Source organism: Podarcis bocagei, assembly GCF_964188305.1.
Source record: "Podarcis bocagei genome assembly, chromosome: 7".
NCBI lineage: Eukaryota > Metazoa > Chordata > Lepidosauria > Squamata > Lacertidae > Podarcis > Podarcis bocagei.
Genome location: NC_138132.1, coordinates 54,336,942 through 54,354,796, shown reverse-complemented (window position 1 = coordinate 54,354,796; position 17,855 = coordinate 54,336,942). Strand labels below are relative to the sequence as shown.

At 41.2% G+C, this 17,855-nt stretch overlaps 1 long non-coding RNA gene across 1 annotated transcript; it reads left to right on the top strand.

The window, feature by feature from the left end:
- The first annotated feature begins 8,198 nt into the window (after positions 1–8,198).
- Positions 8,199–8,976, top strand: LOC308590944. Its single transcript, XR_014009957.1, has 2 exons — positions 8,199–8,273; positions 8,546–8,976. It is a non-coding gene; the product is annotated as an uncharacterized lncRNA (long non-coding RNA).
- The last annotated feature ends 8,879 nt before the right edge of the window (positions 8,977–17,855 follow it).

The window sequence follows — 17,855 nt, the reverse complement described above, 5'->3', positions numbered from 1 at the left end:
CCACTCTGGAGATGATCGTTGCGTGGATCACAGTGGCTAGGTCAGAGCGAGAGAGGTAAGGAGCCAACTGCTTAGCTTGGTGGAATGTGACTGAATGTAACTCAGAAGCAGTGGTGCTTGATGCACAAGTGTTATCCATACATCAGCCGTACTAAAAAGGAACTGCTGTCTTCATTAGCATGGACCACACTCATATCATCCCTGGTCATTGGTCATGCTGGCTGAGGCTGCTATATACCGTCCTAGATTTGCATAGTGCTGACCTTCCTGTCACTTTGCCTCTCCCCCTCTTCCTCCTGGTAAGCAAGAGTGACCCACCTGGCATGGAAGCTATTGTAGTGATTTTGCCACTCCTAGTAAGATGCTTCTGACTGGTATGTGTGTACACACACCCCTTCACTTTAGAGAATTATCCCCAGTGTCACACTAAGGTACAAATTAGCATGACAACTATATAAACTGTGTGTGGGGAGCTTTGGGGCATCCAGATGCTGTTGAATTTCCTTCCTTCCATTTGAAGTCAATGGGAGCTTTCTTCCCACCTGGAGCCAATGAGTTTTCCTTCCATTTGGAGACAATTGGAGCTTTCCTTCCATTGTAAACAGCGAGCATGTGGGGATTTGAATCGGATCATAGCAGAGGCAAGGATTAAAGCTCACCTTCCCCATGTCACAGTTCCAGTCTGTTTCCCCCAGCCTCACCAGAGCTTTTTTTTTTTTTTTTTTTTTTGCAAGGGCAAAGCTTACTTCTAATTTTGTTATCAGATGACTTTTTATTTTTATTTTTTAAGTGATTTGAAAGTTTTCCTTCTTATGGTGTGCACACATAGTGCTTTTGTGCCATTGTCACTTGGGGAAAAAGGGGTCTTGAAACATTGCAAAAGCTGTTCAACAGAAACCAAAGTGAGTTTAGTATATCACTCACAAGCATTCCTCCCCCTTTCAAACTGCCTCCATTTTTTGGAAAAAGTGATTGTCACCAGTACAAATGGTGAGAGGTGCTTTTTATTAAGGAATAAAACACTTAAGACTATTTTGTTACTGCTTAGGGGTTGTTGTTTTTTAGGCTACTATAACTCAAACATTTATGAAATCATAGTAGATATATTTTTCTTATATGCAATTAGATGCATTCCACCATGATGTCTTTTGATCCCTTGTTGAGTTGCAGAACTTTTAATTTTATGAGGTGCATTTCATTATTATCGTTTGCCGTGATATACATCTTGATCTTTTAGATGCCCCAATTTTCTTTGCTACACACAATGAGTGGCGTCAAGGCAGTTGGCAGTATCCACTCAATGTAACCCCAAACACATTTGTGTAAAATTAGTACACAGGATTTGCTAGAGAGTATATATACTTTGTTTATAGAAAGTATATACAATGACTATTGGATTTGGTGACTTAAAATTGCAGTTTTTCAAAAATGTTTGCATGAAATGGAGAAAAGTAACTCAGTTTAAAGGAATTTTGCTATGTTTTTAACTGCTTCAAACAACCTTTCTTTTCTGGTCTCTTTATCATTTTTAAAAGTTGGCAAATCTGCCTATATTCCTAGACAGTGAGCTCTTTGTCATAGTGGCTTCCTGGTGTTCCGATGAGCAAATTAAAAATAAACAAAGTTTTGCCTTCAGTTTGGAGAAACGATAAAAGAGACAAGATTTGTTTCTACTGGCAATACAAAAGGTTTTGGACAACCTTTACTCAACATCTGAGAAGTGAAAAGAAATTCAGAATTGTGCCCTCTAAAACCAAACCACTGACACAGATTTCACTTGTGGTGCCAGAATTTATCTCAAGAGGCATCTATCTTACATTTATTTGCATAAATTGAAACTTGCACCAATTAAACCTGCACTATGGGCTAGCCCCATATCAAGCTTTAACCAATTTCTCAGTGACTGATTATGGCTGATTTTGAGGATGGTCAAATATATCAATTTCAGTTTCTAAAATTCTAATCATAAAATCGGTCACCCCCTTTTCTGCACCAGATAGCAATTTTAAAAATTGTGCAGAGCTTTCGTGTGTGTGCATTTATACTAATGCATGCACTTTTGATGTAACTTGGCCCAATATTTACCACTTTCCCAGGGAATTTTGAAAAATAGAATGCATTTTTATACATTATGGTTAAGCTGGAAAAGTGCATTGCAAAACTTGAGGATGTGCAGCTTTCAAAAGACAGCTAGTGTTGCAGTCTGCATTCTGATTTGGGAAATGCAAATGAGGGAGGTTCCTATCAAAATGCAAACCAATCAAATGCACCTCCCATCCCCGTGCTAGTGACTGTGGAACTAAATAGTGACAAGAATTCGGAATTTATTAGCATTGACGCAAGCTTGTGTACATGGTCTGGAAGCAAACAGATTAAAATGAATTCCACTTAGCTGTTATTCTTGAGTGTAATTTGGTTTCTGGTTTCTTAAAATTGGTCTGAGATGCTAACAATACAATGTCTACAAATCCACATGAAAATACATTGTAAGTGACACAATTCTGTCTTGTTCTCTCTTACTTTGTGCGAGGAAATACTCCAGTCTAAATTTCTGGAGGAGCAAGGAAATTATGAAATGCTGTGTAAATGTTTTAGGAGCATGGATTGCTTTAGGTTCATGGAAAATTGCTCCGGTCTTTTATGAAGTACAGTTTCTTTTAATTTTACTGCCTTTCAGGCCAGGGAGGTGGGGAGGGAAAGGCCCGTCTCTCCTACTGACATGTCCGGCCGTCAGATTTGCAATCTGTTTGTTTCAGAGTTTCTGTGCAATTCCGCCTTCCAAGGCAGCCTCAGGAAAACGAGTAGCCTTTATGCATTCGTTGTGTTTCCGTAAATGATTGTTTAGTCGGGAGATGTTGCCAACTTCCTGATGGGTTATTTCTGAAGCTGTGCTAGAGAGACATGCTTCCTTTATTTTCCTTAAGGAAAGGGAGACCGGCAGACGAGAAGCAACCGGCTTGGGAGAGAGGTGGACTCTTCAATCTGTAGGTACCGGATCTTTCTCTTTCAATGTTTTGCCCATCTTCCCACCCCTCCTCCACTTTCCCAAGACTGAAATGCACACACTTTCTCAGGAATCATATAAGACCTTCCAGTTTCAGTGTGTTTGGAACCTTTCTGGAGAAACCTCAGTAATCTATCACCCTATTAAGAAAACTTGCTGGGTAAATACTGGTTGCTGTTGAAAGTTACTTCAGAGGTCTGCATGCCCTTTATTCACTGTAACTTTTGTTTTTATAACATATTTTGCCCTACATGCTTCAGATTTTCTTTTCAAAAGCTGCTAGCTCTTTTTCCTCGCTGCAGATTTATTGCAAGCCGATTAGAGGTTTCATTAACAGATACAGCATTCCATCTTATGCATCTCTCCACTGAATGCGTACATCTCTACATCTGTCAGTCAGTTTTTAATTTGCCTTGCTCCCGGAAGATTTTGGGCAGGCAACAATCTTTTTTAAAAACCACACATTTAGAATCTGGGGAGATTTATACAAAGGAAAAGCAGCTTTTAAAAAGTTCACACGGCTCACACTATTTCACTTGGTTTTATTTTACTCTTTCAATCCAATTGTTCCACCCGTATTTTCTTCTTGCGAGCCGGATTGTAGGCATTTGTACATTAGTATTTTGTCAAAATGTAGCTTGCTGCATTAAATCCTTAGGATTTCAATTTTATTTCTGCGTTATAAATATGTTTGCCTTAATCCCAATAACACTGGATAAATAGAGAGGCAGGTAGGCATCAGCTTTAACAACAGATTTTAAAAGACACCACTAGCGATATGATAAAAATCTGTAGGACAGTATGTCTTGTTTGCCGATGGTTGAAATGAGTGGGGAAACAACTAGTTTCATCCTCTGTATGAAGTACAGAAAGAAAGATTTTGCTTAATGGAGCTGGAGGGCAGGGTGACCTCTGCGTGTGTTACTATTTTGTGAAGAGTCATAGGAATTATTTCAGAATCTGTTGACAGGTAACATATACGCAGGGAGTGGGATGTGCAGATTATATGTGCTGACATAATGAAATCTCAAATCCTGGAAAGTTTTTCAAAGTACAGACAACAGAGCCACAGCCCCCAAATTCACAGATTATTATTTTTTAAGCCATGCTCCAGAACATCAATGACCCCACATCAAAGTCAATGAGTTGTTCTTTAAATATAAATGAAACCAATGACACTTGGTAATGATGACTAGATTGCAGCGCAAGCCTACTCAGAAGCAAGCCCCATTGAGCTCGACAGGACTTGCACACAGGTAAATGTATTACACCCGGGATTTCAGCACAATAAACTTTCTTTGAATCAAATTCAAAGTTCAAATTCAGGCAAAGGGAGAATCTCTCTGTGTGCGGAGGCTTCCACAACTGGAGTGGAAGGGGGAGATAGATCTGTGAGCACATCAGAGCAGGTTTGGAGTCCACATGTCTTAATAAGACTAAGATCCGAGTCATGGCACCGAAAAGAAAAGAAAAGAAAAGAAAAGAGACTATGGAGACACATTTATGATACTCATGTTGAAGCAGAGATGTCTACAGCAAATAGGAAGATTTTTTTTAAAAAAACCAAACAACCCCACAACTTTGATAAACATTACAAAATTCAAAGATTTTGACAAACAAAGCAAAGTTTTCTGAGTGCAAACAATGTATCACTTTCATTAAATGTTACTTGTTTATTAAGGAAGGATTCTGGCAACAATTCAATTTTCCCAGTCACAAGCAACAGATTTCCATAGAAAATTCATTTAGCAATCTGGAAATTGTCCAGATCAGGATGTGTGCCCATCATTTTCTGTTTTGGGAATTACTCTGGTTAGTGTTAGTCCACGAATGGCAACCCAATACATCCATTGCCACTCCAAGTTACACTATCATCCCACTGTGTGCGTACTCCTCAAACTACACAAACCTTTAGCCTTTCTCATTAAGTGTGTATTTCGCTCACAGTTGCATTGCCTCATTGATTATGTAGTCTTTAAATGTTTTGTTCTGTGGATGAAATGGAACAGGTGTTAATCTGGAGAACAAATGTTCACAGTTTTAAAAGAGTTCCCAGTTTTAAAAAATACACCATGCAGAATTGACAAAAAAGGGTTAACCTATTGTCTGGGTGCTTGTAAGTGCTGCTTTGAAGGTGCTTAAATGCTTCCCAAATGAATGGGCATGAATTTTCAGATCAAAACTGAAAACCGCAGAATTCAACTTGAATTTTGGTGTTGCTGAAATTCGGGAGCCACCCTCTTTCAAGTACTGGCGTGCAGCAGAGAAATCCAAATATTTTTCAAGCCTCCACCTCAGCATTTTGTTATTCTTCCAGATAAACTTTTGCTTTGTAAATCTGTTTTAAAGGATTTAAAGTCTGGGTAAAGATCTTTATCAGGAGGAAGCCTGCTGAGCTGATTAGGAAAGGAGTTCCATCTTCATCCATTAGGGGGCATTGCTACTTCTGCAGATCAAACCAGGGGAGAAAAAAAACCTTCAAGATTCCGAGAACCTGACAATTTAAAGCAGATTCAGCCTCATCATCTCTGTTTAGCTGCTCAGAACACTAATTTGGTGTAAAACCATCGTTTAACAGTTAAAAGGAGCTGTTCTTGTTGCTATTTGTGGCTTCAAGCGTTAAAATCTTGGTTCATCAAAGGTTGTTCAGACTTCCAGTATGGCGAGAGGAAAACTGGCTGTCTATTTGCAAACCATAATTAATTAGTCTAGCAGGGCACAATTCAAGGTTTTTGCTTTTTCCTTTCTTTTTGACTGATCCACATTTTCCTCCGGTGATTCATTTAATACAGCATTTATCCCGTATTAAAAGGTTAAGGTGTTTAATGATTAGATTTCTAGGGGAAGTGGGAAACACTGGCTCTCAGGGATGAAGTTACTGGGGCAACATCAGTTTGTTCAAGGAGCGTATTGTGGAGCAACTAATGGCAAATGCTGTTATTCCAAATTCTTACTATTGAAATATTTTATTTTTGTAAAAATTTCTACCACATCCGTCTAGTGTCAATGCATCACTCAGGTCAGATGACAGCATTTTAAAATCGTGGTATATTGAATATACATTACAATACAAAGAATGAAACAAGGTAACATTCACAACATATAAAGTACACAACTTTTTAAAAAGAAATCTCTTCAAAAGCAATGACAGAGATCATGATAAAAATAACCTCCTTTTTTAAACCTTAGCAGGCAAAAGCCTACTACAATAAAATGCCAGCAAAAATAGCTAGAGAGGCTACAATCTTATACCCATTTACCTTGGAGTAGGTGTTATTGAATTCAATGGGACACCCTTCTGAATAGATTTCTGGAAAGAGCCAGCCTGGTGTAGTGGTTAGAGTGTAGAACCAGGACCCAAGAGACTTAGGGTTAAAAATTTTACTGAGTGATTTTGAAAACTAGTTTCTCATTCTAACCTACCTCACAGGGTTGTTGTGAGGATAAATTAAGAAGGGGGAGAACCTTGTGTGCCATCTGGAGCCTACATATATTTGATAATAAAATGAAAATGAATATTTTATTGCAAATTGTCCACTTGTTAGGGTTTCAGTCTTGCTTTAAATGTATTTGTTGCTGTGCTTTTACCTTTTTTTAAAACCTGTTATGTAAATCACCTTGAGATGGTGGCTGAGAAGGTGATGAATAAATTGATGACAATTATGATGATAAACCACTTTGAACCCATTTTAAAGAGGAAGGGTGGTTATTTTGGCCATCCTTTATATATCAACCAGATTCTCTTGTCCATTGTATGTGCACCTTCCACAGAGGTGAGCAAGGTAGTTTAGAAACTGGAAATAAAATCCAAGAAAGAAAAAAGAAATTTCTGCCCCCCTCCGAGCCTTCAGTCCTTGATGTAATCTGGGCTGTGGAGACGTTTTAAATTGCTGATAGGTTACTGAGTTTATCCTGGGCTAGTTGACTGTTTTGGAGCTGATTTTTTTAGATCATTACAAAGTGTGGCTGTTTTAGTGCTGTGGTAACAGGGCCCTCCAGATCCTGCAGGACTCCAGATCCCATTAGTCCCAGGCAAGATGGACAATGTTCAGGGATGCTGGGAGATGTAGTCCAACAACATCTGGATAACAGGACTGTGCTGGCTTACCCTTCTTTTAGTGCATTTCAATGGTATTTGCATTGGTCATTTTTATTACTGAGAGCCAATGTGCTGTAGTGGTTAGAGGGTTGGATTAGGACCTGAGAGACCAGGGTTCAGATCCCCACTTGGACATGAAGATCATTGGGTGACCTGGGTCCAGTCACTGCCTTTCAGCTGATGCTTCCTTACATGGTTCTTGTAAGGAATAAATGGTGGGGGGATAGAGAACCCTGTATGCCACCTTGAGCTCCTTGGAGGAAAAAGTGCACTCAAAAAATAATACTGCATAGGACTTTGTCAAGAATGTTTTCTGAAAAAATGAGTTTATAAATTTATTAGGCTTGAATTTAACAACCAAAGCACCAGGCACACCACTCATTGCTCAGGGAAGCAATGTAAGTGTCAAACATCTAGACTTCCCATCTCTAATGGAAGCTTAACACAGTTTGTAAAACAACCCAAATTTGGGGTTGTGTCCAGTGTTAGCCCTGCTCAAGAGTAGACCCACCAAAATCAATGCTCTTGACTAACAGGTTCATTCATTCAAATGAGTTTACTCTGAACGGTATTTAGACTGATGCAACCCATAGGAATTTCATTTGATTCCCTATCAATATTACATCAGGTAAAAAGAATATTGAACGTATTACTGGAGGAAAACAGGGATCATTACTCACTTATTAAATCAGTTCAGCACTGCAACAATAGATCGATCAGTTGTGTGAGCCTAGACATGTCTACTCAGAAGTAAGCCTCATTAAGTTCCACGACATTTCTTCCCAGAGGAAGGGAGTGTAGGATTGCAGCCCAAGTATATCACCCCAGACTGTAAATAATTCTTCTAAATATGTCCAACATTTTTCCCTTAGGGGAAATGTTTAAACTTGCAGCAGCCCCGTAAACCGTAAGCATGTTCACTCGGAAGCTAGTTCCCTTGAAATAAAAGCGACTTAGACTCATGTAAATACTGCACAATCATAACAGAGCATATTAAAATGAAAGAAACATAAAATTTGCTGCATGTAATGGTAATAACCCCCACGCCAGATTAGCAAACATATATACCTATGAATGTGAAATGTATTCATTTTGTGTTTTGTTCTTTCTGCCGCAGGGGAGTTAAGTCTTGTGGGCTGCATAGCTAAATTCCCAGAGTGATTTTCATAGGTATGATACAATTTCTTTTCATGTGCACGTATTTGCTGCATTAACTTTTTAATTTTTTTGGTTTTTTTAAAAAAAGTCCAGATTTCTTCTTTGGTTGGCGTTAGATTGCTTAAATCAGCAACAAATGAGATTGCCAGATAAAACTTGTTCAGATTCACATTTTAACAAGCAGTTAATTATTCTCTGGCTAATTCAGCTTCACAACTTGATCTTTAACTGATACATTGTCTTCTCTCTACTAATCACGACCTATTCCTCTTCATTCACAACAGATTTCCCTTCCTATTTCCTGACATGTTTGGGATCGCTGGTGTCAGCAGGGGGAATAACAAGTCAAATGAGTGGCAGAAACACCAACAGACTTACACTGTGTTGCTATATGAACCCGACTACAAACAACAACTTAAATATTTAAAAGGAACAAATATAGCCTAGTGTTTTACCCAAGGTGTATATTGCTGAGCTCTGCCACAAAATGTCAAATCTTGTGGCATTTTCAGTTGCGGGATTATTATTCGTAGACCTGTAGAGATTTCTAATTTACGTTGTTTCAAAGGTCGCAGCCAACTTAAATCAAAGTCTTGCTGTCTTTTATTTATCCTAGTGCCATTCTGCGGAATGGAGAGTTTCTGTTCATGATTGACGTCTTAGGGGCAAATTAGCCCTAACGTTAAATCTAGTATTTGCATTGAGGGGGCAGGTTGTTTTTTTTTTAAAAAAAAACAACCGCACATGAGATGCAAAGATTTATCTGCTTATATTATTTATATCTTCTTGTTTGCCCAAAGACCTCAGGGTGGGTTACAGCAATTAAACATTGTCATAATCAAATATTAAATCAGGTAAAAGCCACCACCAACTAACTGTATTCTGTGTCATGTGTTGTTTTCCTCAATATATAACTTTCCTTCTTCATTCATGGACTTACGTTATTTTCTCAAAAGTCTGGTTAATATATATATCTAATCTATATGACCAGCTAGTTTTTCCAATGCACTTTCTGAAGTGTCTTGAGTTCATACCCCACCCCCACCCATTCAGCGAAAACTAATTTTGGGAGAAGCTCTTCGGCAAGTCAAATAATAGGGTTGTCTGTGAGTTGGCACATTCTGTTTTGTTTGGTTAAGGTGGAGGAGATTTACGAGAAGCAACTGGCACTTCTGACTTCTGCTTTTGACCATCCCTTATTAAATAAGGGAGAACAAACGGGCTCTCAAATATACAAAAAGAAAGCATTTCCCCAAATAACACATCATTCATGTGTGGAATTTTCTGCAAAAAGAAACATCAGTGGTCACTTTACATGGAATTAAATGGAGAATATGTTTATTGGTGCTTATTGGCCGTGGCAGTTAAATAGAGCCTCCATGTTCATAAGCAGTTTACCCAATGGTACATTTATAGGTACACTCAGTATATGTAGAAGGGCCCATGCAGCTGAGAGACCCCTCCCTGAGTTATAATATTTTTCAAGAGCATTTCATGAGTTTGGCAATTTAAAGTCATTTAGAAAGCTAGAGTACTGCAAGAGTTAGAGTGTAGGACTAAGTCCTGGGAGACCAGGGTTTGAATCGACTCTCTGCCATGGGTGGCCCTGGTCAGTTACTCACTTCCCAGCCTAGCCTATTACGCAGGGTTGCTGTGGGAATTAAATGAGGAGGGAGAGCACCACGAAAGTAAACCTTGAGTTCATTGGAGAAAAGGTTGGATGTAAATGTAATAAATAAAACAAATAATAAACTTCAGCCCTCTAAAGTTCTGCATAGCAAGACGTAAATTACGGCAAGTTCCTTGTGCAAAAGGAAATGCCAGGAAAAAAACACGTATATTTTGTGACTACCTGTGAATAGTTTACAAAAGTCTTTTAATTTTCATCCATTTTGTTCCCTTAAATAAAGTTCATTTTCTGACAGAAGGTGGTGTTTTCTTTTTACAGCTCTCTATGTATACATATCATTAATGAGAAACAAAAAGCACAGTTTAATAATATAATAGTAGAGAAAGATAACCTGTGTTATTAACTCATTCTTATGCATTTAGCTCTGACCTATTTTCAGACACATTCATGCTTACTTGTGCACACACAAAAAGAGGACTGTGTTCAGGGCCCCACAGACCATAAATCCACCATTGAATATACCCGTGAACACCAAAGGGCAGTGGGGGGAACAATCAGTTTATGAAAAATACTCCTTTAAGTTTTGCTTGTGGGATTCCCTTGTGGTTGGCCACTGTGGGGAAGAGGCTATCAGAATTAGGGATGTGAAGAAATTTGGTTTGCATTTTCATGTGAACCCATTTTATTCACACTTCCAAGAACAATGCCCAAATGGAAACACAGACCACCTTCGAAATTCACGCTGCTCTGAATTTTGAGATTCAGTTGTCCAAGCAAAATAGTTTTCAAAAGTCTGCATATTAGGGGAAATGGTGCGGGGGAGGGGAATGCACACATATGTTTGCGAAAATAACATCCCTAGGTGCATTATAACAGAGAAGATTGCTTATAAAAATGTGTACATTGGGCAGAAAGGCATTAAGAGAATTACTAAAATGCTGATAAAGTTTTGTAAAAAAATTTTTTGGGGGGAGGGGGTGTCACAAACTGATGCAGAAATGTGGAGAACTGAATTTAAGACTGAAAGCAGGGAAATGAGAAACTGAGAGGCACTATCATTTACAGGCTTGCCCATCTCTGAACTAGATGAACTGAAGTCTGATCCTGAAGAATCTGATGCATTGAAAATACATAGAAATATACATAGATGTTAGACAACAAACAGGGGAGGGGGAGACCAGAACTTAATGGCAACAGACAATACGCTGAGAAATATGCTGCATACAAAGCAGCATGTTTATTAATTTGACGGCAAGTGTTCCGATTTAGTAGCAAATAGGCTTTAAAAAAAGAGAGATCTGTTTAAAAAAGAAATAAAGATCTGATCCCGTGTCAAGGGGAAAGGGCATAGCTCAGTGTCAGAGCGTGCTCTTTGCACACACAGAAGGTCCCTGGCAGAATTGCCAGTTCACATTGTTGTTTCAATTTCTTACCCACCCTTCGCTGTAAGATTCCAGGGCAGGTTACAGCCATTAAATTTTTTAGCATTAAAAACAGCTTAAAACAAATTACAGCTGCAATAGCAGGGTGGGTGCTACAAACATATCTTCCAGGTGTCAAAGGCCAGGGTGAAGAGGTCCATCCTCAGAAACTTCAGCACTATAGGTTTAAAGAAGTATCATGCCATTTTAAACAGTTATGCCTCCCCCCACCCCCCAAGAATCCTGGGAAGTTTAGTTTGCTAAGAGTTGTAAAGAGACCATTACTCCCCTCATGGAGCTACAGTTTCCAGAGTTCCCTGGGAAGAGGGATTGGTTGTTAAACTGCTCTGAGAATTATAGAAGGGTATAGGAGTCTCCTAACAATTCTCAGGGGACGCGGGTGACACTGTGGGTTAAACCACAGAGCCTAGGACTTGCCGATCAGAAGGTGGGCAGTTCAAATCCCCGCAAGGGGGTGAGCTCCCATTTCGCGGTCCCTGCTCCTACCAACCTAGCAGTTCGAAAGCACGTCAAAGTGCAAGTAGATAAATAGGTACCGCTCTGGTGGGAAGGTAAACGGCGTTTCCGTGCACTGCTCTGGTTCGCCAGAAGCAGCTTAGTCATGCTGGCCATATGACCCAGAAGCTGTACACTGGCTCCCTCGGCCAATAAAGAGAGATGAGCGCCGCAACCCCAGAGTCGGTCACGACTTGAACTAATTTATTATTATTTAATGGTCAGGAGTCCCTTTAGAAGAAGAAGAAGAAGAAGAGTTTGGATTTGATATCCCGCCTTTCACTCCCCTTCAGGAGTCTCGAAGCGGCTAACAATCTCCTTTCCCTTCCTCCCCCACAACAAACACTCTGTGAGGTGAGTGGGGCTGAGAGACTTCAAAGAAGTGTGACTGGCCCAAGGTCACCCAGCAGCTGCATGTGGAGGAGCGGAGACGCGAACCCGGTTCCCCAGATTACGAGACTACCGCTCTTAACCACTACACCACACTGGCTCTCATTACCTTTACTTTAACAATTCTCAGCCAACCCCGACCTGCGTGCCTTCCTGCTTACATCCAAGTTGTCTTCGTAGAACTCAGCAGGGAGCAGGTTGGGGACAAAACTGGGATTACTTGGCTCTGCTTATCATTTGCTCTGGCTCCCCCTACTGTTGACCTCCTTGTCTTCTGCCCTACCAGTCCCACTGGGCCTCAGCTATCACTGGGTGGAAGATAGCCCTCTCTGGAGCTCTTCAAACAAGGGCTGGGTGGTCATCTGTTGGAGATACTCTAATTCTGGACTACTTGCTTCAAGTCCAGGGGTGAGCTTGATGACTTTCAATCATGCCTCTGACTCTCTGATTCTACTGCCACATTTTTAGAAGAAGGTTTCGCAGGAACTGCTCCCAAGCCAAACCACAAACAACAAGTAGGAATTTTGGTGTTCTATCTGATGCTACACAGAGTAGAACCACTGAAATATTCGTTTAAATGGGTCTACTCCGAGTAGGAGTAGCATTGGCCCACAACTCTTTTTTTCTTTTCTTTTTAAGGTACGGCCTATTCTTTAGCCCATTGTACAAATAAGGAATTAATATGTATTATCTTAATAGTGGCATTTCATGTAAGCATCTAATATCAGTTACATTCAATGTGTTTCTGATCATGTATTTGCTGCTGAACCCCTTCCAAGCCTATGAAACTGAAACGCACTTTCCATTGTGCTGCTGCCCTTTATAACCCAACTGCAATGATTCCCCCACCCCTTCAAAATCTTTGCCTACAGTAAGATTTTGTTATTCATATGTTGAGGAATTTGCAAACGTTTCAAAGAGCAAGGGCAAACCCAACGAAAACTGTTTTGGCTGGAGGTGCTGGGCGCGACCCTTTACGATCTCGCCTAAATTCATTTGTCCGTGATTAAATCCAGCCCACAGAGTGAAATGTTAGGCATGTTACTTAAGAGCCCCACACCCCTTGAGCGGCAAGACAGAGGATCACCTGGTCCATCTTTTGGCATAAGCTAAGAAAGTACGGAGATAAAAGCTGAGCATGACCTGGTACCTTCTTGCTTTTTGGCAGAACACCAACCAGAATGTAAATGCATATTTTTTTAAAAAAATAAATAAATATGTGAACTGCCCCAGAAGTCATCACCAGCCCCATTCAGGTGTTACTCCTGCTGCATACAACAAATGGAGACAAGAGGGGCTTGGTCTTCACTGGGTAGAACCCCCTTCCCCCAATCCCTGACATTGCACATGCTGAGATTTTATTGCTTTGGGGTAGAGTGGTGGGGAGCAACCATTTCTGGACTGAGAGCTGCATTGACCCATGGTCAGCCCTTGGGTAGGGGGACACATGCCAAGGTGGGTGTGGCCAAAGTTTAAAAGGTTGTCCGCACCACACAGTGGAACTCACCGCCACAAGATGCAGGGATGGCCACAAACTGAGGTGAAGATTCATAAAGATTGGCCTAGCAATGGATAGCCTATTAACAAATAGCCTATCCATGATTAATAGTCCTGACAAGTTGGACCTGAAACGGAATGTTGCATCATGGAATTCCTCCTGTTCAGTGTTCAGTCTGCCATGCTCTCTTTCAAAATATTCCATTCCAACCTCCTCCCAACCTGGACTTTCCATGCGTCCACCAGCCATGCGACAGGTAGGCAGCAGTCCTTGACCACCAAACATCCTCACTGGAGTGTTTAGGGAGTCCCTGACCCCATTGCAAGCCCCAGTTAGGTATTCCCCCCCCCCATTTAAAGATAGTAGAATCATAGAAATGTAGAGTTGGAAGGGACCTCAAGGGTGTCTAGTCCAACTCCCTGCAATGGAGAATTTATTTTTATTTTTTATTTTGTCTAATGTGGGGCTTGAACCCACAACCCTGAGATTAAGAGTCACATGCTCTACTAACTGGACTAATGAGTGAGGTGTTTTTTTAAATAACTTATTAAAATGTTGAGGTCCTCCCAAGCCTGTTGCTATACGTATGTATTAAGTGCAAGTGATGACATTTTGGCTAAGCAAGCACCAGCACACACCTCTGGACATGAGTGCTGGAAGGAATGGTGGCCAAACAGACTTCCATGTTAAGAGGCAGTGGCCTGCTTCTGAATAACAGCAGCAGAGTGGGGGGGGGGACTGCTGTCTTCATGCCCTGCTCTGTGGGCTTCTCGGTAGCTTCCGGCTGGCCATTTATTTTTTTTATCTGGTGTTTTGTTAATGTTGTTAATATTATTTCATAGATTCTGTGTCCGTTTGTTAATCACATAATATGACTTTTGCTGTAATTGTAATGTTTAGCTCATTTGTTAGTCACTGTTTTGTTAATAGTGTTTTATAGATTGCGGTTGTCTTACTGATGATTTGGTAATTATTTTCTGTGATTTATGCTGTAGCTGCAATGTTCTGTTATGCTTTGTTATGTTATTGCTATTTCTTCTTTGCAAGCTGCTTTGAGGTTCGTTTGAATGAAAAGTGGCATAAAGGTAAAAGGTAAAGGGACCACTGACCATTAGGTCCAGTCATGACCGACTCTGGGGCTGCGACGCTCATCTCGCTTTATTGGCCGAGGGAGCCGGTGTACAGCTTCCGGGTCATGTGGCCAGCATGACTAAGCCACTTCTGGTGAACCAGAGCAGTGCACGGAAACGCCGTTTACCTTCCCGCCAGAGCGGTACCTATTTATCTCCTTGCACTTTGACGTGCTTTGGAACTGCTAGGTTGGCAGGAGCAGGGACCGAGGAACAGGAGCTCACCCCCTTGCGGGGATTCGAACCGCCGACCTTCTGATCGGCAAGTCCTAGGCTCTGTGGTTTAACCCACAGCGCCACCTGCATCCCAAAAAGTGGCATAGAAATGCAATAAATCATAGCAATCGGGGGCAGGATGCTCAGCTATATTGTACCTTTGGTCCGATACAGCATGACTGTAACACTGGATCATTTCAGCTGCAGGACTGTGTTCTATCCGCCAGATTTGTTTCACCTGTTGCTTGTTAAAAGCATTTCTCAGTAGAATAGAATAGAATAGAATAGAATAGAATAGAATAGAATAGAATAGAATAGAATAGAATAGAATAGAATAGAATAGAATAGATACCAAACCTTTAACACACATTTCCCCTCCCCCAAAGAATCCTAGGAACTGTAAATTGTTAAGGATGCTCAGAATTGTAGCTCTTCAAAGGTAAACTGCAGTTCCCTGGATTCTCTGGGGAAAGGTGTGTGCTTTGAATGTGCTTTACAGGTATGGTGTGTATGTAACCCAAAATAGAACAGAGTGACTGGACAAAACTTACCCGCAAAGACCAAGACATTGTGGAGGATATGAGTTTCTTTCCAAAAGTCAGCACTTCTTGCCTTGGGAATTCTTCACTTGTGGTAATTGCTTTCTTTCCTCCTCACCAGATACTAAAACTGGCAGTTCCTCTCAGCCAGTTAGTTCCACCTCCCTCCCAACCCTGCCTCCACCCTTTTCCTGCAAATAAAGTAAAATAAAATAAAAATCCATCTTGCTTGCAACAGAGCACAGTTTTAGCTTGGACGTTATTTATGCCTTGTCCTACGTGTGTGTGTTTATATATATATATATATCCTTTAATATTTCTGGCTTGTTAATGCAAATCCCTCTTCGATGCTATGATCTGAATGTTTCATCTTGCAATGTTTTTGTTTAAACACATTCTCACTCATGCCTTGCCAACACAACCATAAATGCAGAGTGAATGGGGAGCGTCAGATTGAGTAGCTCGGTGCTATTTCGAGGTCATACCCCAATTTGAAAGGGGATTGGTGTTAATCTTGTCTCCCAACCAAATTCCAGGAATCTGAGTAATTTAATTGGACTGATCTGATTTCCCTGACAGCTACAGCTGGCAATGACATTTTCCGTGAGAGCCTGACCTGCAGGGGTGTAATGCTGCAAGCTCTTAAGTAGCTGATGGATCTCACCCCAGAGGCAGCTGCATTTAAGAGAGACGAGTGGGTGGGGGTGGAAGGGGATTAAAGGTGTACACCTGGTCAAATATAATGTGTGAACTGAACAATCATGGCGATCATTTTGTGATCTCTGCAGCAGTTCCCATACAGCCACTAGATAGACAAACTACACAATCGGAAATATCACATGGCAAATTCATACTAGGATTGCAGAATCAAATAGAGGGTGTTCAATTAAATGTTCCTACATATTTTTTTTAAACAAACCCTCCATGTTAAAAAAAAGTGAATATTATGGAGAAGGGCAACAGCCAAGTTTGCTCCTTGATACACTAGATTTCTATGCACAGGGCCATAGATTTTAACTAGGTCTCTGCTTATGGAAGCACCCCCTAAACAGGGTTCCACACAGGACGTTCACTAGAGTAGAAAGGGGGTATGTTTTTCCCCATCAATTTCCCCTTCCCTCTGCAGTCTCTTGTACCCCCCCCCCAAAACAACCAATTTGTTCTGAGGACTGGGGGACCCCATGGAACAGCTTGAAAAACTGTGCAAGGGGCTGCAGGGGAAATTAGTGAAAATTGCCTCCCCTCTTTCTGCTGGCAGAATCCTCCACTGGACCTCAGTCTTCCTGGCCATGAACAAAAGGAACCTGACCATTTGTGGATGCTTAAGATGCATGCCACACTTTGGCTGTGGGGGAGCATGTCAGAGGTTAATTGCCACACCATACATTTGATGTGAGGGAGCTCAGTAATAACTGACTCTAAAAACCGGTCTGGACATAATGATAATAATAATATAGTGCTTTTGAAGGTTCATATACATTATAGAGTTGCACTCTTACAAGAGCCCTGTAAGGCAGGCCACTATTATTATCTATATACTGCAGACGTTGCTAACACGGATTTGACTAAGGCCACCCAGAGAGAGTTCACGGCACTGGACTCCAGATCCCATCATCCCTGACCACTGACCACTCGCTGGGGCTGATGGGAGTTGGAGTCCAGCAGTATCTGCAGGGCACCAGGTTGACTCCCTCTGCCTTAACCACTCCACCTTCTCCAGCCCTCACGATCTTTGAAAAGCTACAGCTAAAAACAGACATCATTCCCAATGGTCTCATACAAGCAACTCCCTCCCTTATTCAGAGGGAGGTTTCTGCGGCTCCAAGTGTCTTTCTTTTGGATCAGTGTTCTGCAGTTCACCCAAGGGTGCTCGAAGGGTTAATCCTAGGGGGTTGTCCAACTGGAGACCTCCAGCATCTCCTGCTGACATGATGGAGGGCTCACATTTCACACTTAATTACTTGCTCGCCAATCACGCCTCCAAGAGATCGATGTGTTTCTCTGTTTGGCCCCCCGTGCAGCTGTGAACTGTTTATTTACTTATCATTAGGCCGGGAATGGCTGTAATTTAAAGGTTCAGATCTCGACTCCCCCCACCCCCATGTGCCAGCCCTTTCCCTTTAAACACTTCCATATTGCTTTGATGGAATGTCACTTGCAAAAAAACCCTCTTTGCTTGCCTCCTTTTCTGCCAATTTGTCTAAGGGACAACAAGTGCTTGGGGGCTGCAATAGCCTGACTTGTTAAACCTTTC